At 48.8% G+C, this 25,073-nt stretch overlaps 1 long non-coding RNA gene across 1 annotated transcript in view; it reads right to left on the bottom strand.

Annotated features, from left to right (window-relative positions):
• Positions 1–24,530, bottom strand: part of LOC134911603 (uncharacterized) — a 50,012-nt gene extending 25,482 nt beyond the window's left edge. Inside the window, exon 1 of the long non-coding RNA XR_010176706.1 lies at positions 24,289–24,530. This is a non-coding gene — a long non-coding RNA (uncharacterized LOC134911603). The remainder of the gene's footprint in view (positions 1–24,288) is intronic.
• Positions 24,531–25,073: the final 543 nt, after the last annotated feature.

Below are 25,073 nucleotides of genomic sequence, written 5' to 3'. Positions count from 1 at the left end.
ATCGCCACAAAAATGCCCCCCCTCTCTGTTTTAACCCTGTTTCTGTAGTGCAGTGCAGGGGAGAGCCTGGGAGCCTTCCCACCAGCAGTTCTGTGAGGGAAAATGGCGCTGTGTGCTGAGGAGAATAGGCCCCGCCCCCTTTTCGGCGGACTTCTTCTCCCGTTTTTCTGACAACCTGGCAGGGGTTAAATACATCCATATAGCCCCAGGGGCTATATGTGATGTATTTTTAGCCAGCATAGGTACTTTCATTGCTGCCCAGGGCGCCCCCCCAAGCGCCCTGCACCCTCAGTGACCGTTGGTGTGAAGTGTGCTGAGAGCAATGGCGCACAGCTGCAGTGCTGTGCGCTACCTTAAGAAGACTGGGAAGTCTTCAGCCGCCGATTTCTGGACCTCTTCAGCATCTGCAAGGGGGTCGGCGGCGCGGCTCCGGTGACCCATCCAGGCTGTACCTGTGATCGTCCCTCTGGAGCTAGTGTCCAGTAGCCTAAGAAGCCAATCCATCCTGCACGCAGGTGAGTTCACTCCTTCTCCCCTAAGTCCCTCGATGCAGTGAGCCTGTTGCCAGCAGGACTCACTGAAAATAAAAAACCTAACAAAACTTGTACTCTAAGCAGCTCTTTAGGAGAGCCACGTAGATTGCACCCTTCTCGGCCGGGCACAAAGATCTAACTGAGGCTTGGAGGAGGGTCATAGGGGGAGGAGCCAGTGCACACCACCTGATCCTAAAGCTTTTACTTTTGTGCCCTGTCTCCTGCGGAGCCGCTATTCCCCATGGTCCTGACGGAGTCCCCAGCATCCACTTAGGACGTCAGAGAAAATACCCAAAAAAAGACAAGACACACACACCTTGAAAGTAAAGATTTATTACATACATGCACACAAACATACATACATACTTACCTTATGTTCACACGCAGGTCGGTCCTCTTCTCCAGTAGAATCCAAGGGGTACCTGTTGAATAAATTACACTCACCAGATCCAGGGTCCCAGGCTCCTCGTCGCATCCATGTGAAATCCACGTACTTGAATAAAATAACAAAACGGATACCCGAGCCACGAACTGAAAGGGGCCCCATGTTTTCACATGGGACTCCTTTCCCCGAATGCCAGAAACCCACTCTGACTTCTGTCTAAGTGGGTTTCTTCAGCCAATCAGGGAGCGCCACGTTGTAGCACTCTCCTGATCGGCTGTGTGCTCCTGTACTGAGTGACAGGCGGCACACGGCAGTGTTACAATGTAGCGCCTATGCGCTCCATTGTAACCAATGGTGGGAACTTTCTGCCCTGCGGTTGACCTAAAGTGACGTCACCGCAGGGCAGAAAGTTCCCACCATTGGTTACAATGGAGCGCATAGGCGCTACATTGTAACACTGCCGTGTGCCGCCTGTCAGTCAGTACAGGAGCACACAGCCGATCAGGAGTGTGCTTCAATGTGGCGCTCCCTGATTGGCTGAAGAAACCCACTTAGACAGAAGTCAGAGTGGGTTTCTGGCATTCGGGGAAAGGAGTCCCATGTGAAAACATGGGGCCCCTTTCAGTTCGTGGCTCGGGTATCCGTTTTGTTATTTTATTCAAGTACGTGGATTACACATGGATGCGACGAGGAGCCTGGGACCCTGGATCTGGTGAGTGTAATTTATTCAACAGGTACCCCTTGGATTCTACTGGAGAAGAGGACCGACCTGCGTGTGAACATAAGGTAAGTATGTATGTATGTTTGTGTGCATGTATGTAATAAATCTTTACTTTCAAGGTGTGTGTGTCTTGTGTTTATTTGGGTATTTTTTTAGTAATAGTACTACAGGTACCAGCGGGCCCGTTTTTCCGCCGCATGCTGGTACTTGTGGTTCTCCAAGTACCAGCATGCGGGTGAGGCTTGCTGGGCCTTGTAGTACTGCTACTAAAAACAATATCTTTTCATTATCACAAAAGGCTATCAGCCCCCCCATCCGCAGCCCATTGGATGGGGGGGGGACAGCCTCGGGCTTCACCCCTGGCCCTTGGGTGGCTGGGGGGGGGGGGACCCCTTGATTGAAGGGGTCCCCACTCCCCCAGGGTACCCCGGCCAGGGGTGACTAGTTGGATTTTTGATGCCACGGCCGCAGGGCACTATATAAAAGTGACCCCCGGCTGTGGCATTATCTGTCCAGCTAGTGGAGCCCGGTGCTGGTTTTAAAAATACGGGGGACCCCTACTCTTTTTGTCCCCCGTATTTTTGGAACCAGGACCAGGCGCAGAGCCCGATGCTGGTTGCTTAAATATGGGGGAACCCCTGTCAATTTTTTACCCATATTTCTGCAACCAGGATCGGCTCAAAGAGCCCGAGGCTGGTTATGCTTAGGAGGGGGGACCCCACGCAATTTTTTTTTTGATTTTACACTGTTTAATTTAAAAAAAAAAAAAAAAAAAAAAAATGAACCCCAGCACGGATCACACAGATCCGGCCGAGATTCATTTTTAAAAAGTCGGCAGTGTTTTGCTAATCACTGCCGTAAAAAAAAACAAAAAAAAAAAACCACGAATGACATAGACATCGGAACAAAAGAAAAACCCGAATACGACAGCTTAGTAAATTAGTCGTAATAAATTCAAAAAGTTGCAGTTTTACACTTTCGATGTCATTCGTGATTGAACTTTGACCTGAAACGGGAAAATACGAATGTTAGTAAATTTACCCCCATGTTGGGTTAAACCAGCTCACATTAAGTAAGCAAGTAGGGGGGAGAAACAAAAGGGTCAGACAAAGACAAACAGGGGTAGACAAGGTAAAAGCCTTATATAGGGGTCATTCCGAGTTGTTCGCTCGCTAGCTGCTTTTAGCAGCATTGCACACGCTAGGCCGCCGCCCTCTGGGAGTGAATCTTAGCATAGCAGAATTGCGAACGAAAGATTAGCAGAATTGCGAATAGAAAATTCTTAGCAGTTTCTGAGTAGCTCGAGACTTACTCCTACACTGCGATCAGCTCAGGCCGTTTCGTTCCTGGGTTGATGTCCCAAACACGCCCTGCGTTCGCCCAGCCACTCCCCCGTTTCTCCAGACACTCCCGCGTTTTTCCCTGACACGCCTGCGTTTTTTAGCCAACGCTGGGAAAACGCTGAGTTACCACCCAGAAACGCCCCTTTCCTGTCAATCATTTACCGAACACCAGTGCGACTGAAAAGTGCCACAGACGCTATAGCAAAACAGCTAAGTTTTTAGTAAAATAACTAAGCGCATGCGCTCTGCGTACCTTGCGCATGCGCAGTTAGCGACTAATCGCAGTAAAGCGAAAATCGGCAACGAGCGAACAACTCGGAATGACCCCCATAGTGCGGTGTGCCTGTCTATCGCAAACACATTTCCTGACAAACCTAGAATGAGTCACGGGGTATATTGCCTCATGGCGAGTGTAGCACACTTAAATCAACAGGGTCATTGTAAATAATAGACCGTCCATTATTCTCACGGTAGTCACTCCATTTAGACCACCTCACGTGTGCAGAAGAGGTAAGAGATGAAGATGAACATTCAGCTGTCTCAAACAGATAATGTTTATGGACTTTATTCACAATATGTCTAATACACGGCACAGAAGCAGATTTCCATAATTGTGCTATGGCTGCCTTAGCGGAAAATAAGAATTTACTTACCGATAATTCTATTTCTCGGAGTCCGTAGTGGATGCTGGGGTTCCTGAAAGGACCATGGGGAATAGCGGCTCCGCAGGAGACAGGGCACAAAAAGTAAAGCTTTACGATCAGGTGGTGTGTACTGGCTCCTCCCCCTATGACCCTCCTCCAAGCCTCAGTTAGGTACTGTGCCCGGACGAGCGTACACAATAAGGAAGGATTTATGAATCCCGGGTAAGACTCATACCAGCCACACCAATCACACCGTACAACCTGTGATCTAAACCCAGTTAACAGTATGATAACAGCGGAGCCTCTGAAAAGATGGCTCACAACAATAATAACCCGATTTTTGTAACTATGTACAAGTAATGCAGATAATCCGCACTTGGGATGGGCGCCCAGCATCCACTACGGACTCCGAGAAATAGAATTATCGGTAAGTAAATTCTTATTTTCTCTATCGTCCTAGTGGATGCTGGGGTTCCTGAAAGGACCATGGGGATTATACCAAAGCTCCCAAACGGGCGGGAGAGTGCGGATGACTCTGCAGCACCGAATGAGAGAACTCCAGGTCCTCCTTAGCCAGGGTATCAAATTTGTAGAATTTTACAAACGTGTTCTCCCCCGACCACGTAGCCGCTCGGCAGAGTTGTAATGCCGAGACCCCTCGGGCAGCCGCCCAAGAAGAACCCACCTTCCTTGTGGAGTGGGCTTTTACCGATTTTGGCTGTGGCAGGCCTGCCACAGAATGTGCAAGCTGAATCGTACTACAAATCCAGCGAGCAATAGTCTGCTTAGACGCAGGAGCGCCCAACTTGTTGGGAGCATATAGTATAAACAGCGAGTCAGATTTCCTGACTCCAGCTGTCCTTGAAATGTATATTTTTAAAGCTCTGACAACGTCCAACAACTTGGAGTCCTCCAAGTCGCTTGTAGCCGCAGGCACTACAATAGGTTGGTTCAGATGAAATGCTGACACCACCTTAGGGAGAAAATGCGGACGAGTCCGCAGTTCTGCCCTGTCCGAATGGAAAATCAGATATGGGCTTTTGTAAGATAAAGCTGCCAGTTCTGACACTCTCCTGGCCGAAGCCAGGGCTAGTAGCATGGTCACTTTCCATGTGAGATATTTCAAATCCACAGTTTTTAGTGGTTCAAACCAATGAGATTTGAGAAAGTCCAAAACAACATTGAGATCCCACGGTGCCACTGGAGGCACCACAGGGGGCTATATATGCAGCACTCCCTTAACAAAAGTCTGGACTTCAGGAACTGAAGCCAATTCTTTTTGGAAGAAAATCGACAGGGCCGAAATTTGAACCTTAATAGATCCCAATTTGAGACCCATAGACAATCCTGATTGCAGGAAATGTAGGAATCGACCCAGTTGAAATTCCTCCGTCGGAGCACTCCGATCCTCGCACCACGCAACATATTTTCGCCAAATGCGGTGATAATGTTGCGCGGTTACTTCCTTCCTTGCTTTAATCAAAGTAGGAATGACTTCTTCCGGCATGCCTTTTTCCTTTAGGATCCGGCGTTCAACCGCCATGCCGTCAAACGCAGCCGCGGTAAGTCTTGAAACAGACAGGGACCCTGCTGAAGCAAGTCCCTTCTCAGAGGTAGAGGCCACGGATCTTCCGTGATCATCTCTTGAAGTTCCGGGTACCAAGTCCTTCTTGGCCAATCCGGAACCACTAGTATCGTTCTTACGCCTCTTTGCCGTATAATTCTCAATACTTTTGGTATGAGAGGCAGAGGAGGAAACACATACACCGACTGGTACACCCAAGGCGTTACCAGCGCGTCCACAGCTATTGCCTGCGGATCTCTTGACCTGGCGCAATACCTGTCCAGTTTTTTGTTGAGGCGAGACGCCATCATGTCCACCATTGGTCTTTCCCAACGGGTTACCAGCATGTGGAAAACTTCTGGATGAAGTCCCCACTCTCCCGGGTGAAGGTCGTGTCTGCTGAGGAAGTCTGCTTCCCAGTTGTCCACTCCCGGGATGAACACTGCTGACAGTGCTATCACATGATTCTCTGCCCAGCGAAGAATCCTTGCAGCTTCTGCCATTGCACTCCTGCTTCTTGTGCCGCCCTGTCTGTTCACATGGGCGACTGCCGTGATGTTGTCCGACTGGATCAACACCGGTTTTCCTTGAAGCAGAGGTTCTGCCTGGCTTAGAGCATTGTAGATTGCTCTTAGTTCCAGAATGTTTATGTGAAGAGACGTTTCCAGGCTCGACCACACGCCCTGGAAGTTTCTTCCTTGTGTGACTACTCCCCAGCCTCTCAGGCTGGCGTCCGTGGTCACCAGGATCCAATCCTGTATGCCGAATCTGCGGCCCTCCAATAGATGAGCACTCTGCAACCACCACAGAAGAGATACCCTTGTCCTTGGAGACAGGGTTATCCGCTGGTGCATCTGAAGATGCGACCCTGACCATTTGTCCAACAGATCCCTCTGGAAAATTCTTGCGTGGAATCTGCCGAATGGAATTGCTTCGTAAGAAGCCACCATTTTTCCCAGGACTCTTGTGCATTGATGTACAGACACCTTTCCTGGTTTTAGGAGGTTCCTGACAAGCTCGGATAACTCCTTGGCTTTTTCCTCCGGGAGAAAAACCTTTTTCTGAACCGTGTCCAGAATCATCCCTAGGAACAGCAGACGTGTTGTCGGAATTAACTGGGATTTTGGAATATTCAGAATCCACCCGTGCTGTTTTAGCACTTCTTGAGACAGTGCTAATCCCATCTCTAGCTGTTCTCTGGACCTTGCCCTTATTAGGAGATCGTCCAAGTATGGGATAATTAATACGCCTTTTCTTCGAAGAAGAATCATCATCTCGGCCATTACCTTGGTAAAGACCCGAGGTGCCGTGGACAATCCGAACGGCAGCGTCTGAAACTGATAGTGACAGTTCTGTACGACGAACCTGAGGTACCCCTGGTGTGAGGGGTAAATTGGAACGTGGAGATACGCATCCTTGATGTCCAAGGATACCATAAAGTCCCCTTCTTCCAGGTTCGCTATCACTGCTCTGAGTGACTCCATCTTGAACTTGAACTTCTTTATGTACAGGTTCAAGGATTTCAGATTTAGAATAGGTCTTACCGAGCCATCCGGCTTCGGTACCACAAATAGAGTGGAATAATACCCCTTTCCTTGTTGTAAAAGGGGTACCTTGACTATCACCTGCTGAGAGTACAGCTTGTGAATGGCTTCCAAGACAGTCACCCTGTCGGAGGGGGACGTTGGTAAAGCAGACTTCAGGAAACGGCGAGGTGGATCCGTCTCTAGTTCCAACCTGTACCCCTGAGATATTATCTGCAGGATCCAGGGATCTACCTGCGAGTGAGCCCACTGCGCGCTGAAATTCTTGAGACGACCCCCCACCGCCCCAGAGTCCGCTTGAGAAGCTCCAGCGTCATGCTGAGGCTTTTGTAGAAGCGGGGGAGGGCTTCTGTTCCTGGGAAGGAGCTGCCTGTTGCTGTCTCTTCCCCCTTCCTCTGCCTCGTGGCAGATATGAATATCCCTTTGCTCTCTTGTTTTTAAAGGAACGAAAGGGCTGCGGTTGAAAAGTCGGTGTCTTTTTCTGTTGGGGAGTGACTTGAGGTAAAAAGGTGGATTTCCCGGCTGTAGCCGTGGCCACCAAATCCGATAGACCGACACCAAATAACTCCTCCCCTTTATACGGCAAAACTTCCATATGCCGTTTTGAGTCCGCATCGCCTGACCACTGTCGCATCCATAAACTTCTTCTGGCCGAAATGGACATAGCACTTACCCGTGATGCCAGTGTGCAGATATCCCTCTGTGCATCACGCATATAAAGAAATGCATCCTTTATTTGCTCTAAAGACAGTAAAACATTGTCCCTATCCAGGGTATCAATATTTTCAATCAGGGACTCTGACCAAGCTACCCCAGCACTGCACATCCAGGCTGTCGCTATAGCTGGTCGTAGTATAACACCTGTATGTGTGTATATACTTTTTTGGATATTTTCCATCCTCCTATCTGCTGGATCTTTAAGTGCGGCCGTCTCAGGAGAGGGTAACGCCACTTGTTTTGATAAGCGTGTGAGCGCCTTGTCCACCCTAGGAGGTGTTTCCCAGCGCGCCCTAACCTCTGGCGGGAAAGGGTATAAAGCCAATAACTTCTTTGAAATTAGAATTTTTTTTATCGGGGGCAACCCACGCTTCATCACACACCTCATTTAATTCATCTGATTCAGGAAAAACTATAGGTAGTTTTTTCACACCCCACATGATACCCTGTTTTGTGGTACCTGTAGTATCAGCAATATGTAACGCCTCCTTCATTGCCAAAATCATATAACGTGTGGCCCTACTAGAAAATACGGTTGATTCGTCACCGTCGCCACTGGAATCAGTGCCTGTGTCTGGGTCTGTGTCGACCGACTGAGGCAAAGGGCGTTTTACAGCCCCTGACGGTGTTTGAGGCGCCTGGACAGGCACTAATTGATTGTCCGGCCGTCTCATGTCGTCAAACGACTGCTTTAGCGTGTTGACACTATCCCGTAATTCCATAAATAAAGGCATCCATTCTGGTGTCGACCCCCTAGGAGGTGACATCCCCATATTTGGCAATTGCTCCGCCTCCACACCAATATCGTCCTCATACATGTCGACACACACGTACCGACACACAGCAGACACACAGGGAATGCTCTTAACGAAGACAGGACCCCACTAGCCCTTTGGGGAGACAGAGGGAGAGTTTGCCAGCACACACCAAAAGCGCTATATATGACAGGGATAGCCTTATAATAAGTGCTCCCTGTATAGCTGCTTTAATAATATAGTTTTGCCACAATTTTGCCCCCCCTCTCTTGTTTTACCCTGTTTCTGTAGTGCAGTGCAGGGGAGAGCCTGGGAGCCTTCCTGACCAGCGGAGCTGTGTGAGGAAAATGGCGCTGTGTGCTGAGGAGATAGGCCCCGCCCCTTTTTCGGCGGGCTCGTCTCCCGCTCTTTAGTGGATTCTGGCAGGGGTTAAATATCTCCATATAGCCCCCGGAGGCTATATGTGAGGTATTTTTAGCCAAAAAAGGTTTTCATTTGCCTCCCAGGGCGCCCCCCTCCCAGCGCCCTGCACCCTCAGTGACTGCCGTGTGAAGTGTGCTGAGAGGAAAATGGCGCACAGCTGCAGTGCTGTGCGCTACCTTAAGAAGACTGAGGAGTCTTCTGCCGCCGATTCTGGACCTCTTCTCGTTTCAGCATCTGCAAGGGGGCCGGCGGCGAGGCTCCGGTGACCATCCAGGCTGTACCTGTGATCGTCCCTCTGGAGCTAATGTCCAGTAGCCAAGAAGCCAATCCATCCTGCACGCAGGTGAGTTCACTTCTTCTCCCCTAAGTCCCTCGTTGCAGTGATCCTGTTGCCAGCAGGACTCACTGTAAAATAAAAAACCTAAGCTAAACTTTTCTAAGCAGCTCTTTAGGAGAGCCACCTAGATTGCACCCTTCTCGGCCGGGCACAAAAATCTAACTGAGGCTTGGAGGAGGGTCATAGGGGGAGGAGCCAGTACACACCACCTGATCGTAAAGCTTTACTTTTTGTGCCCTGTCTCCTGCGGAGCCGCTATTCCCCATGGTCCTTTCAGGAACCCCAGCATCCACTAGGACGATAGAGAAATCAGTATGTGTCCTAGGACATATGCATCACTGCTAGAAATATTTTGTGTAGAGTAGTGAAATAGCGCCACTACAGGGTCAGGAGGAATTGGCACTAGTAGCACATCTTCTATTAAAAGAGAACACCTCAGACCAAAGCGGGCGGAGCATGGGGCACTCCCAAAAGATATGATATATGTTCCCAATAAAACCACAATCTCTCCAGCAGTGCTGGGAAGGCCATATGCTATGTTGCCGAACGGGTGTAAAATACGCCCTCTGACACAATTTGTAAAACATCTCTGAATGGCTCAAACATTTGGACATTTTAAAACACTTAAGGGAAATATGATCCCATTCGTCCACCCGCAGAGTTCTCGACAGGTCCCTTTCCCATTTGATCTGAGCCGGTAGTTTCTCTACTTTAAATTCGAACACTATGGATTGATACCATTTTGTTATACCACCTCGATGCAGTGGGGAAGTCAGTCTGGAAATCAGCAACTTAGGGGAGGATATACGGCCTTTGAAGGTAGGTGGTCAGCCAGTGGCGCAACTGAAAATATTTATGGAAGTCTTGCTTGGGGATGTGATACCGTGTTTGCAGTTGGGAGAAGGATGCCAGCTGTCCCTCTGGGAAAATATCCCTCAACGTTAATAAACCTGCCAACTTCCACGAATCAAGCGTCAAGTCCGGGATAAGCTGCGCTCTTGTCAAAAGCGTTAAGTCTGGAGCAGGTAACCTTGTGTCGTCATGCATAGAAATAATTCTATGCCATACTAACAGGGTTGTTTTAATTGCGGCTCCTGGGCCAAGTAGGGGGGGCAGTGCGTGGAGGAAGCCGAAGCATATCAGTAAGCACCATCGGTGACACAAGTGAACGTTCCATCAGTACCAAAGGCTTCGGAGCCAGAGGAGTAAACCAGTCCCGTATTTGGCTAAGTATACACGCTGCATGATAACTGTCCAGATCAGGGTAGGCCACTCCACCAGAGTGTTTAGGCCTTATGAGGATCCGTCTAGCTATACGCTGTTTAGTGCCTTTCCAAATGTATCGGGAAAAACTAGTTTTATGGTAAGAACCTACCGTTGTTAAAACTCTTTCTGCGAGGTACACTGGGCTCCACAAGGATGAACAATGGGGTGCAGAGTAGGATCTTGAGGCACCAACAGGCTCAAGCTTTGACTGTTCCCAGAATGCACAGCGCCGCCTCCTCTATAACCCCGCCTCCCTGCACAGGAGCTCAGTTTTTAGTTAACCAGCCCAATGCAGTAGCAGGAAAAGAGACAACAACGGTTAGTAGGCACATGCACCACACACTCACGACAAGAGAAGTGTCAGCGGCTAATGCCATATCAACCCAAAGAAGCTAAGTGTGTCAGGGTGGGCGCCTTGTGGAGCCCATTGTACCTCGCAGAAAGAGTTTTAACAACGGTAAGTTCTTACCATAAGACTTAAAAAAAAATAGAAAACACACTGTATGGGGCGCCAATCAGACAATGAATAGCACTAAGTGACAAAGAAATGAATAAGGATGAATACGTCCCTTAATAATTCTTGGATTCAGGCGTATAGGACGTCCTTTAGGTTCCTCATACACAAGGGATTTTTCGTAACAAGACCTCAGTCATTGCACCATTGATGGCTGTCCTTGCGGCACACGTTCAATTATAGAAAGCCGTTCTGTAACACCCTTAACACGGGTGAGACTGCTATCAGCGGCGCGGTCAGGTGTGTGCCATTCCACGTCGTGCGGCACGCTGTCAGTGCACAAAGCCGCTGTCTCACAACCCCGGCATGGGTGAGATGGATGTCAGCGGCGCAGGGTGCCTGGTAATTACCGGTATCAGATGGAATTGATAGTGCAGTCTCGTCACAGTCACAAATGCATAGATGCCGGCGAATGGTAATAGACAATCAGCTGTTGGAGGTGATATATTCTCATGTGGGCACTATTAGTATCAGCGATCCCTCTCTCTGTACCCTCAACACGTTTCTCCGCACACCGCATTTCTCCCGGATGGCAAAAAGCCGGACAGAGTCGCTCACACAGGACAGCTTTGAGCCGTGTGTGATGCTGTGCGCGTGCGCAGCATCAGACACGGCTTGAGAAAAAACCGTTGTGTGTGAAAGCTCCCCTTCACACACATGGTTTACTGGCTGCAAAGACGGTCCGTCGACGGACCTTCCAGTGGATAGTTCCGACTGCAACCCGCCGGCAGCCGGGCCGGGACCGTGCCGTGTGTAAGGACACATTGTGCTCAATGTGTCTTTGCATCACGGCAGCGGTTAAAAGCCAGCCGGCTAGTGTGTTACAGCTCTTATAGTGTCCCCATGTCTCCTGCGGATCCCGTCTATACCCCATGGTTCTTGAAGCATCCCCAGCATCCTCTGGGACGTATGAGAAAATTGCTGATATGCTAGGGCACCGCGATTCAAGAAAGTTTGGGAACCACTTGCCTACACTATCCAACTTTTTCATCAAACTAACCTTCTTTTCTCCCCAACTAAATGATTCTCAGATGTCACAGAAACAGGCGGACACTGTCAACTTCTGTATGTTAAAAACAGAATAAAAATAACTTCAGAATCTTTACACTAGGTAAGTACTTAATAACCGATTTGTTTACTTGTGTTTATTTCTAAAACTGTATTTATATTTTTCCTAGGCAAACTACAGGTCTCAGCTTGCCCAGTAGCCAAGGCAAGCTGGCACTTGTGGTGCTCCAAGTGCCAGCTGGCCTCAGTAGCCATGCAGGAATGTGTAGTTCACCAAAAGGATTTAAAAAAATAAATAAATCACTATTATATACCTCCCAACATGACCCTCTCCAGGAGGGACAAAATGCTCTGCTTCTGATTGCAGCACCTGTTTTGAGCAGGTTAATGGATAAGAAAATAAGAATTTACTTACCGATAATTCTATTTCTCTGAGTCCGTAGTGGATGCTGGGGTTCCTGAAAGGACCATGGGGAATAGCGGCTCCGCAGGAGACAGGGCACAAAAAGTAAAGCTTTAGGATCAGGTGGTGTGCACTGGCTCCTCCCCCTATGACCCTCCTCCAAGCCTCAGTTAGGATACTGTGCTCGGACGAGCGTACACAATAAGGAAGGATTTATGAATCCCGGGTAAGACTCATACCAGCCACACTGTACAACCTGTGATCTGAACCCAGTTAACAGTATGATAACAGCGGAGCCTCTGAAAGATGGCTCACAACAATAATAACCCGATTTTTGTAACTATGTACAAGTATTGCAGATAATCCGCACTTGGGATGGGCGCCCAGCATCCACTACGGACTCCGAGAAATAGAATTATCGGTAAGTAAATTCTTATTTTCTCTATCGTCCTAGTGGATGCTGGGGTTCCTGAAAGGACCATGGGGATTATACCAAAGCTCCCAAACGGGCGGGAGAGTGCGGATGACTCTGCAGCACCGAATGAGAGAACTCCAGGTCCTCCTTAGCCAGGTTATCAAATTTGTAGGATTTTACAAACGTGTTTGCCCCTGACTAAATAGCCGCTCGGCAAAGTTGTAAAGCCGAGACCCCTCGGGCAGCCGCCCAAGATGAGCCCACCTTCCTTGTGGAATGGGCATTTACATATTTTGGCTGTGGCAGGCCTGCCACAGAATGTGCAAGCTGAATTGTATTACACATCCAACTAGCAAAAGTCTGCTTAGAAGCAAGAGCACCCAGTTTGTTGGGTGCATACAGGATAACAGCAAGTCAGTTTTCCTGACTCCAGCCGTCCTGGAACCTATATTTTCAGGGCCCTGACCACATCTAGCAACTTGGAGTCCTCCAAGTCCCTAGTAGGCGCAAGACACCACAATAAGCTGGTTCAGGTGAAACACTGACACCACCTTAGGGAGAGAACTGGGGACGAGTCCGCAGCTCTGCCCTGTCCGAATGGACAAACAGATATGGGCTTTTTTGAGAAAAAAACCACCAATTTGACACTCGCCTGGTCCAGGCCAGGTCCAAGAGCATGTTCACTTTTCATGTGAGATGCTTCAAATCCACAGATTTGACTGGTTTTAAACCAATGTGTTTTGAGGAATCCCAGAACTACGTTGAGATCCCACAGTGCCACTGGAGGCACAAAAGGGGGTTGTATATGCAATACTCCCTTGACAAACTTCTGGACTTCAGGAACTGAAGCCAATTCTTTCTGGAAGAAAAATCGACAGGGCCGAAATTTGAACCTTAATGGACCCCAATTTGAGGCCCATAGACACTCCTGTTTGCAGGAAATGCAGGAATCGACCGAGTTGAAATTTCTTCGTGGGGCCTTCCTGGCCTCACACCACGCAACATATATTTTCGCCACATGTGGTGATAATGTTGTGCGGTCACCTCCTTTCTGGCTTTGACCAGGGTAGGAATGACCTCTTCCTGAATGCCTTTTCCCTTAGGATCCGGCGTTCCACCGCCATGCCGTCAAACGCAGCTGCGGTAAGTCTTGGAACAGACATGGTACTTGCTGAAACAAGTCCCTTCTTAGCGGCAGAGGCCATAAGTCCTCTGTGAGCATCTCTTGAAGTTCCGGGTACCAAGTCCTTCTTGGCCAATCCGGAGCCATGAGTATAGTTCTTACTCCTCTACGTCTTATAATTCTCAGTACCTTAGGTATGAAAAGCAGAGGATGGAACACATACACCGACTGGTACACCCACGGTGTTACCAGAACGTCCACAGCTATTGCCTGAGGGTCTCTTAACCTGGCGCAATACCTGTCCCGTTTTTTGTTCAGACGGGACGCCATCATGTCCACCTTTGGTAATTCCCAACGGTTTACAATCATGTGGAAAACTTCCCCATGAAGTTCCCACTCTGCCGGGTGGAGGTCGTGCCTACTGAGGAAGTCTGCTTCCCAGTTTCCATTCCCGGAATGAAACACTGCTGACAGTGCTATCACATGATTTTCCGCCCAGCGAAAAGTCCTTGCAGTTTTTGCCACTGCCCTCCTGCTTCTTGTGCCGCCCTGTCTATTTACGTGGGCGACTGCCGTGATGTTTTATCCCACTGGATCAATACCGGCTGACCTTGAAGCAGAGGTCTTGCTAAGCTTAGAGCATTATAAATTTACCCTTAGCTATATTTATGTGGAGAAAAGTCTCCAGACTTGATCACACTCCCTGGAAATTTTTTCCTTGTGTGACTGCTCCCCAGCCTCTCGGGCTGGCCTCCGTGGTCACCAACATCCAAAACTGAATGCCGAATCTGCGGCCCTCTAGAAGATGAGCACTCTGTAACCACCACAGGAGAGACACCCTTGTCCTTGGATATAGGGTTATCCGCTGATGCATCTGAAGATGCGATCCGGACCATTTGTCCAGCAGATCCCACTGAAAAGTTCTTGCATGAAATCTGCCGACTGGAATTGCTTCGAAGGAAGTCACCATTTTTTTTACCATGGCCCTTGTGCAATGATGCACTGATTTTAGGAGGTTCCTGACTAGCTCGGATAACTCCCTGGCTTTCTCTTCCGGGAGAAACACCTTTTTCTGGACTGTGTCCAGAATCATCCCTAAGCACAGGAGACTTGTTGTCGGGATCAGCTGCGATTTTGGAATATTTAGAATCCACCCCTGCTGTTGTAACAGTATCCGAGATAGTGCTACTCCGACCTCCAACTGTTCCCTGGACTTTGCCCTTATCAGGAGATCGTCCAAGTAAGGGATAATTAAGACGCCTTTTCTTCGAAGAAGAACCATCATTTCGGTCATTACCTTGGTAAAGACCCGGGGTGCCGTGGACAATCCAAACGGCAGCGTCTGAAACTGATAGTGACAGTTCTGTACCACGAACCTGAGGTACCCTTAGTGATAAGGGCAAATTTGGGACATGGAGGTAAGCATCCCTGATGTCTCGGGACACCATATAGTCCCTTTCTTCCCGGTTCGTTATCACTGCTCTGAGTGACTCCATCTTGATTTGAACCTTTGTAAGTGTTCAAATTTTTTTAGATTTAGAATAGGTCTCACCTAGCCTTCTGGCTTCAGTACCACAATATAGTGTGGAATAATACCCCTTTTCTTGTTGTAGGAGGGGTAATTTAATTATCACCTGCTGGGAATACAGCTCGTGAATTGTTTCCCATACTGCCTCCTTGTCGGAGGGAGACCTTGGTAAAGCAGACTTCAGGAGCCTGCGCAGGGGAAACGTCTCGACATTCCAATCTGTACCCCTGGGATACTACTTGTAGGATCCAGGGGTCCTGTACGGTCTCAGCGTCATGCTGAGAGCTTGTCAGAAGCGGTGGAACGCTTCTGTTCCTGGGAATGGGCTGCCTGCTGCAGTCTTCTTCCCTTTCCTCTATCCCTGGGCAGATATGACTCTTATAGGGACGAAAGGACTGAAGCTGAAAAGACGGTGTCTTTTTCTGCAGAGATGTGACTTAGGGTAAAAACGGTGGATTTTCCAGCAGTTGCCGTGGCCACCAGGTCCGATGTACCGACCCCAAATAACTCCTCTTCCTTTATACGGCAATACACCTTTGTGCCGTTTGGAATCTGCATCACCTGACCACTGTCGTGTCCATAAACATCTTCTGGCAGATATGGACATCGCACTTACTCTTGATGCCAGAGTGCAAATATCCCTCTGTGCATCTCGCATATATAGAAATGCATCCTTTAATGCTCTATAGTCAATAAAATACTGTCCCTGTCAAGGGTATCAATATTTTTAGTCAGGGAATCCGACCAAGCCACCCCAGCTCTGCACATCCAGGCTGAGGCGATCGCTGGTCGCAGTATAACACCAGTATGTGTGTATATACTTTTTATGATATTTTCCAGCCTCCTGTCAGCTGGCTCCTTGAGGACGGCCCTATCTATAGACGGTACCGCCACTTGTTCTGATAAGCGTGTGAGCGCCTTATCCACCCTAAGGGGTGTTTCCCAACGCGCCCTAACTTCTGGCGGGAAAGGGTATACCGCCCATATTTTCTATCGGGGGGAACCCACGCATCATCACACACTTCATTTAATTTATCTGATTCAGGAAAAACTACGGTAGTTTTTTCACATCCCACATAATACCCTCTTTTGTGGTACTTGTAGTATCAGAAATATGTAACACCTCCTTCATTGCCCTTAACGTGTGGCCCTAATAAGGAATACGTTTGTTTATTCACCGTCGACACTGGATTCAGTGTCCCTGTCTGTGTCTGTGTCGACCGACTAAAGTAAACGGGCGTTTTAAAACCCCTGACGGTGTTTTTGAGACGTCTGGACCGGTACTAATTGTTTGTCGGCCGTCTCATGTCGTCAACCGACCTTGCCGCGTGTTGACATTATCACGTAATTCCCTAAACAAGCCATCCATTCCGGTGTCGACTCCCTAGAGAGTGACATCACCATTACAGGCAATTGCTCCGCCTCCTCACCAACATCGTCCTCATACATGTCGACACACACGTACCGACACACAGCACACACACAGGGAATGCTCTGATAGAGGACAGGACCTACTAGCCCTTTGGAGAGACAGAGGGAGAGTTTGCCAGCACACACCAAAAACGCTATAATTATATAGGGACAACCTTATATAAGTGTTTTCCCTTATAGCATCTTTTTTATATATTTTTAACGCCAAATTAGTGCCCCCCCTCTCTGTTTTAACCCTGTTTCTGTAGTGCAGTGCAGGGGAGAGCCTGGGAGCCTTCCCTCCAGCCTTTCTGTGAGGGAAAAATAAGAATTTACTTACCGATAATTCTATTTCTCGGAGTCCGTAGTGGATGCTGGGGTTCCTGAAAGGACCATGGGGAATAGCGGCTCCGCAGGAGACAGGGCACAAAAGTAAAGCTTTTACAGGTCAGGTGGTGTGTACTGGCTCCTCCCCCTATGACCCTCCTCCAGACTCCAGTTAGGTACTGTGCCCGGACGAGCGTACACAATAAGGGAGGATTTTGAATCCCGGGTAAGACTCATACCAGCCACACCAATCACACCGTACAACTTGTGATCTAAACCCAGTTAACAGTATGATAACAGAGGAGCCTCTGAAAGATGGCTTCCTAAACAATAACCCGAATTAGTTAACAATAACTATGTACAAGTATTGCAGATAATCCGCACTTGGGATGGGCGCCCAGCATCCACTACGGACTCCGAGAAATAGAATTATCGGTAAGTAAATTCTTATTTTCTCTATCGTCCTAAGTGGATGCTGGGGTTCCTGAAAGGACCATGGGGATTATACCAAAGCTCCCAAACGGGCGGGAGAGTGCGGATGACTCTGCAGCACCGAATGAGAGAACTCCAGGTCCTCCTTTGCCAGGGTATCAAATTTGTAAAAATTTACAAACGTGTTCTCCCCTGACCACGTAGCTGCTCGGCAGAGTTGTAATGCCGAGACCCCTCGGGCAGCCGCCCAAGATGAGCCCACCTTCCTTGCGGAATGGGCCTTAACAGACTTAGGCTGTGGCAGGCCTGCCACAGAATGTACAAGTTGAATTTTGTTACAAATCCAACGAGCAATCGACTGCTTAGAAGCAGGTGCACCCAACTTGCTGGGTGCATACAGTATAAACAGCGAGTCAGATTTTCTGACTCCAGCCGTCCTTTAAATGTATATTTTTAAGGCTCTGACAACGTCCAACAACTTGGAGTCCTTCAAGTCGTCTGTAGCCGCAGGCACTACAATAGGCTGGTTCAGGTGAAACGCTGATACCACCTTAGGGAGAAAATGCGGACGCGTCCGCAGCTCTGCCCTATGTCGAATGGAAAATTAAATAAGGGCTTTTATAAAACAAAGCCGCCAGTTCAGATACTCTCCCGGCCGAAGCCAGGGCCAGTAACATAGTCACTTTCCATGTGAGATATTTCAAATCCACATTCTTTAGTGGTTCAAACCAATTGGATTTGAGGAATCTAAAACTACATTTAGATCCCACGGTGCCACCTTAGGCACCACAGGAGGCTGTATATGCAGTACTCCTTTGATAAAAATCTGGACCTCAGGGACTGAGGCCAATTCTTTTTGGAAGAATATTGATAGGGCCGAAATTTGAACCTTAATAGATCCCAATTTGAGACCCATAGACAATCCTGATTGCAGGAAATGTAGGAAAACGACCCAGTTGAAATTCCTCCATCGGAGCACTCCGCTGCTCGCACCACGCAACATATTTTCGCCAAATACGGCGATAATGCTTCGCGGTGACTTCCTTCCTTGCCTTTATCAAGGTAGGAATGACTTCTTCTGGAATGCCTTTTCCTTTTAGGATCTGGCATTCAAACGCCATGCCGTCAAACGCAGCCGCGGTAAGTCTTGAAAAAGACAAGGACCCTGCTGAAGCAGGTCCCTTCTCAGAAGTAGAGGCCACGGATCGTCCGTGACCATCTCTTGAAGTTCCGGGTACCAAGTCCTTCTTGGCCAATCCGGAGCCACTAGTCTTACTCCTCTTTGCCGTATAATCCTCAATACCTTTGGTATGAGAGGCAGAGGAGGAAACACATATACCGACTGGTACACCCAAGGTGTTACCAGCGCGTCCACAGCTATTGCCTGCGGATCTCTTGACCTGGCGCAATACCTGTCCAGTGTTTTGTTGAGGCGAGACGCCATCATGTCCACCATTGGTTTTACCCAACGGTTTAATAGCATGTGGAAAACTTCTGGATGAAGTCCCCACTCTCCCGGGTGAAGGTCGTGTCTGCTGAGGAAGTCTGCTTCCCAGTTGTCCACGCCCGGGATGAATACTGCTGACAGTGCTATCACGTGATTCTCCGCCCAGCGAAGGATCCTGGCAGCTTCTGCCATTGCCCTCCTGCTTCTTGTGCCGCCCTGTCTGTTTACATGGGCGACTGCCGTGATGTTGTCCGACTGGATCAACACCGGTCTTCCTTGAAGCAGAGGTTCCGCCTGGCTTAGAGCATTGTAGATTGCTCTTAGTTCCAGAATGCTTATGTGAAGAGACTTTTTCAGGCTCGACCACACTCCCTGGAAATTTCTTCCCTGTGTGACTGCTCCCCAGCCTCTCAGGCTGGCATCCGTGGTCACCAGGATCCAATCCTGCATGCCGAATCTGCGGCCCTCCAATAGATGAGCCTCCTGCAACCACCACAGAAGGGATACCCTTGTCCTCGGCGACAGGGTTATCCGCAGGTGCATCTGAAGATGCGACCCTGACCATTTGTCCAACAGATCCCTTTGCATGGAATCTGCCGAAAGGGATTGCTTCGTAAGAAGCTACCATTTTTTCCCAGGACTCTTGTGCATTGATGTACAGACACCTTTCCTGGTTTTAGGAGGTTCCTGACCAGGTCAGATAACTCCTTGGCTTTTTCTTCGGGAAGAAAAACCTTTTTCTGAACTGTGTCCAGAATCATCCCCAGGAACAGCAGACGAGTTGTCGGCATTAATTGGGATTTTGGAATATTCAGAATCCATCCGTGCTGCTTTAGCACCTCTTGAGATAGTGCTAAACCCATCTCTAGCTGTTCTCTGGACCTTGCCCTTATTAGGAGATCGTCCAAGTATGGGATAATTAATACGCCTTTTCTTCGAAGAAGAAATATTATCTCGGCCATTACCTTTGTAAAGACCCGAGGTGCCGTGGACAAACCAAACGGCAGCGTCTGAAACTGATAGTGACAGTTTTGTACAACGAACCTGAGGTACCCCTGGTGTGAGGGGTAATTGGAACGTGGAGATACGCATCCTTGATGTCCAAGGATACCATAAAGTCCCCTTCTTCCAGGTTCGCTATCACTGCTCTGAGTGACTCCATCTTGAACTTGAACTTCTTTATGTACAGGTTCAAGGACTTCAGATTTAGAATAGGCCTTACCGAGCCATCCGGCTTCGGTACCACAAAAAAAGTGGAATAATACCCCTTCCCTTGTTGTAGAAGAGGTACCTTGACTATCACCCGCTGAGAATACAGCTTGTGAATGGCTTCCAAAACCGTCTCCCTTTCTGAGGGGGACGTTGGTAAAGCAGATTTCAGGAAACGGCGAGGTGGCTCTGTCTCTAATTTCAACCTGTACCCCTGAGATATTATCTGCAGGATCCAGGGATTTACCTGCGAGTGAGCCCACTGCGCGCTGTAATTCTTGAGACGACCGCCTACCGCCCCCGAGTCCGCTTGCGAAGCCCCAGCGTCATGCTGAGGCTTTTGTAGAAGCCGGGGAGGGCTTCTGTTCCTGGGAAGGAGCTGCCTGTTGCTGTCTCTTCCCTCGTCCTCTGCCTCGTGGCAGATATGAATAGCCCTTTGCTCTCTTATTTTTAAAGGAACGAAAGGGCTGCGGTTGAAAGGTCGGTGCCTTTTTCTGTTGGGGAGTGACTTGAGGTAGAAAGGTGGATTTCCCGGCCGTAGCCGTGGCCACCAAATCCGATAGACCGACCCCAAATAACTCCTCTACGCATCGCCTGTCCACTGTCGTGTCCATAAAGCTCTTCTGGCCGAAATGGACATAGCACTTACCCGTGATGCCAGTGTGCAGATATCTCTCTGTGCATCACGCATATAAAGAAATGCATCCTTTATTTGTTCTAACGACAGTAAAATATTATCCCTGTCCAGGGTATCAATATTTTCGATCAGGGACTCTGACCAAACTACCCCAGCACTGCACATCCAGGCAGTCGCAATAGCTGGTCGTAGTATAACACCTGCATGTGTGTATATACCTTTTTGGATATTTTCCATCCTCCTATCTGATGGATCTTTAAGTGCGGCCGTCTCAGGAGAGGGTAACGCCACTTGTTTTGATAAGCGTGTTAGCGCTTTGTCCACCCTAGGAGGTGTTTCCCAGCGCTCCCTAACCTCTGGCGGGAAAGGGTATAAAGCCAATAACTTCTTTGAAATTAGCAGTTTTTTATCGGGGCACCCCACGCTTCATCACACACGTCATTTAATTCTTCTGATTCGGTAAAAACTACTGGTAGTTTTTTCACACCCCACATAATACCCTGTTTAGTGGTACCTGTAGTATCAGCTAAATGTAACATCTCCTTTATTGCCAAAATCATATAACGTGTGGCCCTACTGGAAAATACGGTTGATTCGTCACCTTCACCACCGGAATCAGTGCCTGTGTCTGGGTCTGTGTCGACCGACTGAGGCAAGGGGCGTTTTACAGCCCCTGACGGTGTTTGAGGCGCCTGGACAGGCACTAATTGAGTGTCCGGCCGCCTCATGTCGGCAAACGACTGCTTAAGCGAGTTGACGCTATCCCGTAATTCCACAAATAAAGGCATCCATTCTGGTGTCGACCCCCTAGGAGGTGACATCCTCATATTTGGCAATTGCTCCGCCTCCACACCAATAACGTCCTCATACATGTCGACACACACGTACCGACACACAGCAGACACACAGGGAATGCTCTATACGAAGACAGGACCCACTAGCCCTTTGGGGAGACAGAGGGAGAGTCTGCCAGCACACACCAAAAAGCGCTATATATGACAGGGATAGCCTTATGATTAAGTGCTCCCTTATAGCTGCTTTTATATTAATATATTGCCATTTATTTTGCCCCCCCTCTCTGTTATACCCTGTTTCTGTAGTGCAGTGCAGGGGAGAGACCTGGGAGCCTTCCTGACCAGCGGAGCTGTGACAGAAAATGGCGCCGTGTGCTGAGGAGATAGGCCCCGCCCCTTTTTCGGCGGGCTCGTCTCCCGCTATTTAGTACATTTAGGCAGGGGTAAATATCTCCATATAGCCTCTGGGGCTATATGTGAGGTATTTTTAGCCTTTATAGGTATTCATTTGCCTCCCAGGGCGCCCCCCCCCCCAGCGCCCTGCACCCTCAGTGACTGCCGTGTGAAGTGTGCTGAGAGGAAAATGGCGCACAGCTGCAGTGCTGTGCGCTACCTTAAGAAGACTGCAGGAGTCTTCAGCCGCCGATTCTGGACCTCTTCTTGCTTCAGCATCTGTGAGGGGGCCGGCGGCGTGGCTCCGGTGACCATCCAGGCTGTACCTGTGATCGTCCCTCTGGAGCTTCATGTCCAGTAGCCAAGAAGCCAATCCATCCTGCACGCAGGTGAGTTCACTTCTTCTCCCCTCTGTCCCTCGTTGCAGTGATCCTGTTGCCAGCAGGAATCACTGTAAAATAAAAAACCTAAGCTAAACTCTCTAAGCAGCTCTTTATGAGAGCCACCTAGAATTGCACCCTTCTCGGCCGGGCACAAAAATCTAACTTGAGTCTGGAGGAGGGTCATAGGGGGAGGAGCCAGTACACACCACCTGACCTGTAAAAGCTTTACTTTTGTGCCCTGTCTCCTGCGGAGCCGCTATTCCCCATGGTCCTTTCAGGAACCCCAGCATCCACTTAGGACGATAGAGAAATGGCGCTGTGTGCTGAGGAGATAGGCCCCGCCCCTTTTTCGGCGGCCTCGTCTCCCGCTCTTAACGGATTCTGGCAGGGGTTAAATATCTCCATATAGCCCCCGGAGGCTATATGTGAGGTATTTTTAGCCAAAAATAGGTTTTCATTGCCTCCCAGGGCGCCCCCCTCCCAGCGCCCTGCACCCTCAGTGACTGCCGTGTGAAGTGTGCTGAGAGGAAATGGCGCACAGCTGCAGTGCTGTGCGCTACCTTAAGAAGACTGAGGAGTCTTCATGCCGCCGATTCTGGACCTTCTTCTTGTTTCAGCATCTGCAAGGGGGCCGGCGGCGAGGCTCCGGTGACCATCCAGGCTGTACCTGTGATCGTCCCTCTGGAGCTAATGTCCAGTAGCCAAAGAAGCCAATCCATCCTGCACGCAGGTGAGTTCACTTCTTCTCCCCTAAGTCCCTCGTTGCAGTGATCCTGTTGCCAGCAGGACTCACTGTAAAATAAAAAACCTAAGCTAAACTTTTCTAAGCAGCTCTTTAGGAGAGCCACCTAGATTGCACCCTTCTCGGCCGGGCACAAAAATCTAACTGAGGCTTGGAGGAGGGTCATAGGGGGAGGAGCCAGTGCACACCACCTGATCCTAAAGCTTTACTTTTTGTGCCCTGTCTCCTGCGGAGCCGCTATTCCCCATGGTCCTTTCAGGAACCCCAGCATCCACTAGGACGATAGAGAAAGGTATTTCAGCACAGGTGATGGCAATCAGAAATTAAGAGGGAAGTCCAAGAGCAGAGCATTCTGTCCCTCCTGGAGAGGATCATGGGGGTAATTCCAAGTTGATCGCAGCAGGAATTTGGTTAGCAGTTGGGCAAAACCATGTGCACTGCAGGGGAAGCTGATATAACATGTGCAGAGAGAGTTAGATTTGGGTGTGGTGTGTTCAATCTGCAATCTAAATTGCAGTGTAAAAATAAAGCAGCCAGTATTTACCCTGCACAGAAACAATATAACCCACCCAAATCTCTCTGCACGTTATATCTGCCCCCCCCTGCGGTGCACATGGTTTTGCCCAACTGCTAAAAAATTTCCTGCTGCGATCAACTTGGAATTACCCCCCATGTTGGGAGGTATAAAAATGCTCTGTTTCTGGACTTCCCTCTAATGTATGATTGCAGCACCTGTTTTGAGCAGGTTAATGGATAAGAAAGTTGTTTCACCACAGGTGTTGGCAATCATACAGTAAGAAAGAAGTCCAGAAGCAGAGCATTCTGTCCCTCCTGGAGTGGGTCATGTTGGGAGGTAAGCTATTACCCAGCACCAGCTAGGACAGTGTTTCCCAACCTCGGTCCTCAAGGCACACTAACAGTCCTGGTTTTAGTGATATCCAGGCTTGAACACAGGTTACTTAATTAGTACCTCAGTTATTTTGATTTAACCATCTGTGCTGAAGCCTGGATATCACTAAAACCTGCACTGTTAGTGTGCCTTGAGGACCGCGGTTGGGAATGCCTGAGCTAGGAATAATGGGGTTATTCAGATGTGGCTACCGTTATCGCTCAGACCATACACGGCACAACCTGCTGTTTAATTGACAAGTTGGAAAAATAACCATGCTGTGTGCACCCAGCTTCAGTCTCTCCATAGTTTTACAAGCTCCAAATTGTTAATGCAATTACTAACCCTAAAACGTGCACAACAGAAGCGTGCCGATAGCCGCACTCCCCAGTAAGAAATTACCTGGAAACACTTCCTCAAGTCTCTACATTGGGCCTTCCGGCAGCAGATACATCATTCTGCTCCAGCAGGATAAAGTACAGTATGAGAGAGTGGATGTGCCTCAGTGGGGCAGCAGGGAACTGCTCTCCTATCGCATACCTCCCAGCATGACCCTCTCCAGGAGGGACACAATGCTCTCCTCCAGCATTTCTCTTAGGGGTCTATTCATGAAGCAGTGAAAAGAGTGGAGACGTAAGCCAGTGGAGAAGTTGCCCATTGCGACCAATCAGCTGTTCTGTATAATTTTATAGTATGCAAATTATAAATGTTACGTCAATGCAGATTGGTTGCCATGAGTAACTTCTCCACTGGCTCACTTCTCCACTGCTTCATGAATAGATGCCTTAATCTATGATTTCTATCACCTGTGCTGAAACACCTTTATCCGTTACCTGTTCAACACAGGTGCCAGCAATCATACATTAAGAGAAAAGTCCAGAAGCAGAGCATTGCGTCCCTCCTGGAAAAGGTCATGTTAGGAGATATGCTATAGCCATAACAATAGTACAAACATTTTATCAAAATGTCTTTATTAATGAGAGTGGAAGACGAGCATATATAGCAGTCAGAGTCATGCCCAGCACGAGCATTACTGTGACAATAAAAATGCCATAGATATCCCGCGTGAATGCTACAACGAATAAACTGTCCACTTTGTTTTTGTATTTTTAGAAACCATTTCCTACTAATTGCAGAATATCAAATAGAACCACGCACATACAGTAAAAGCCCTGCTACCTACAAGG

The sequence above is a fragment of the Pseudophryne corroboree genome, chromosome 4 (assembly GCF_028390025.1).
Source record: "Pseudophryne corroboree isolate aPseCor3 chromosome 4, aPseCor3.hap2, whole genome shotgun sequence".
In the NCBI taxonomy this organism is placed as follows: domain Eukaryota; kingdom Metazoa; phylum Chordata; class Amphibia; order Anura; family Myobatrachidae; genus Pseudophryne; species Pseudophryne corroboree.
This window is presented reverse-complemented; position numbering and strand designations above follow the sequence as displayed.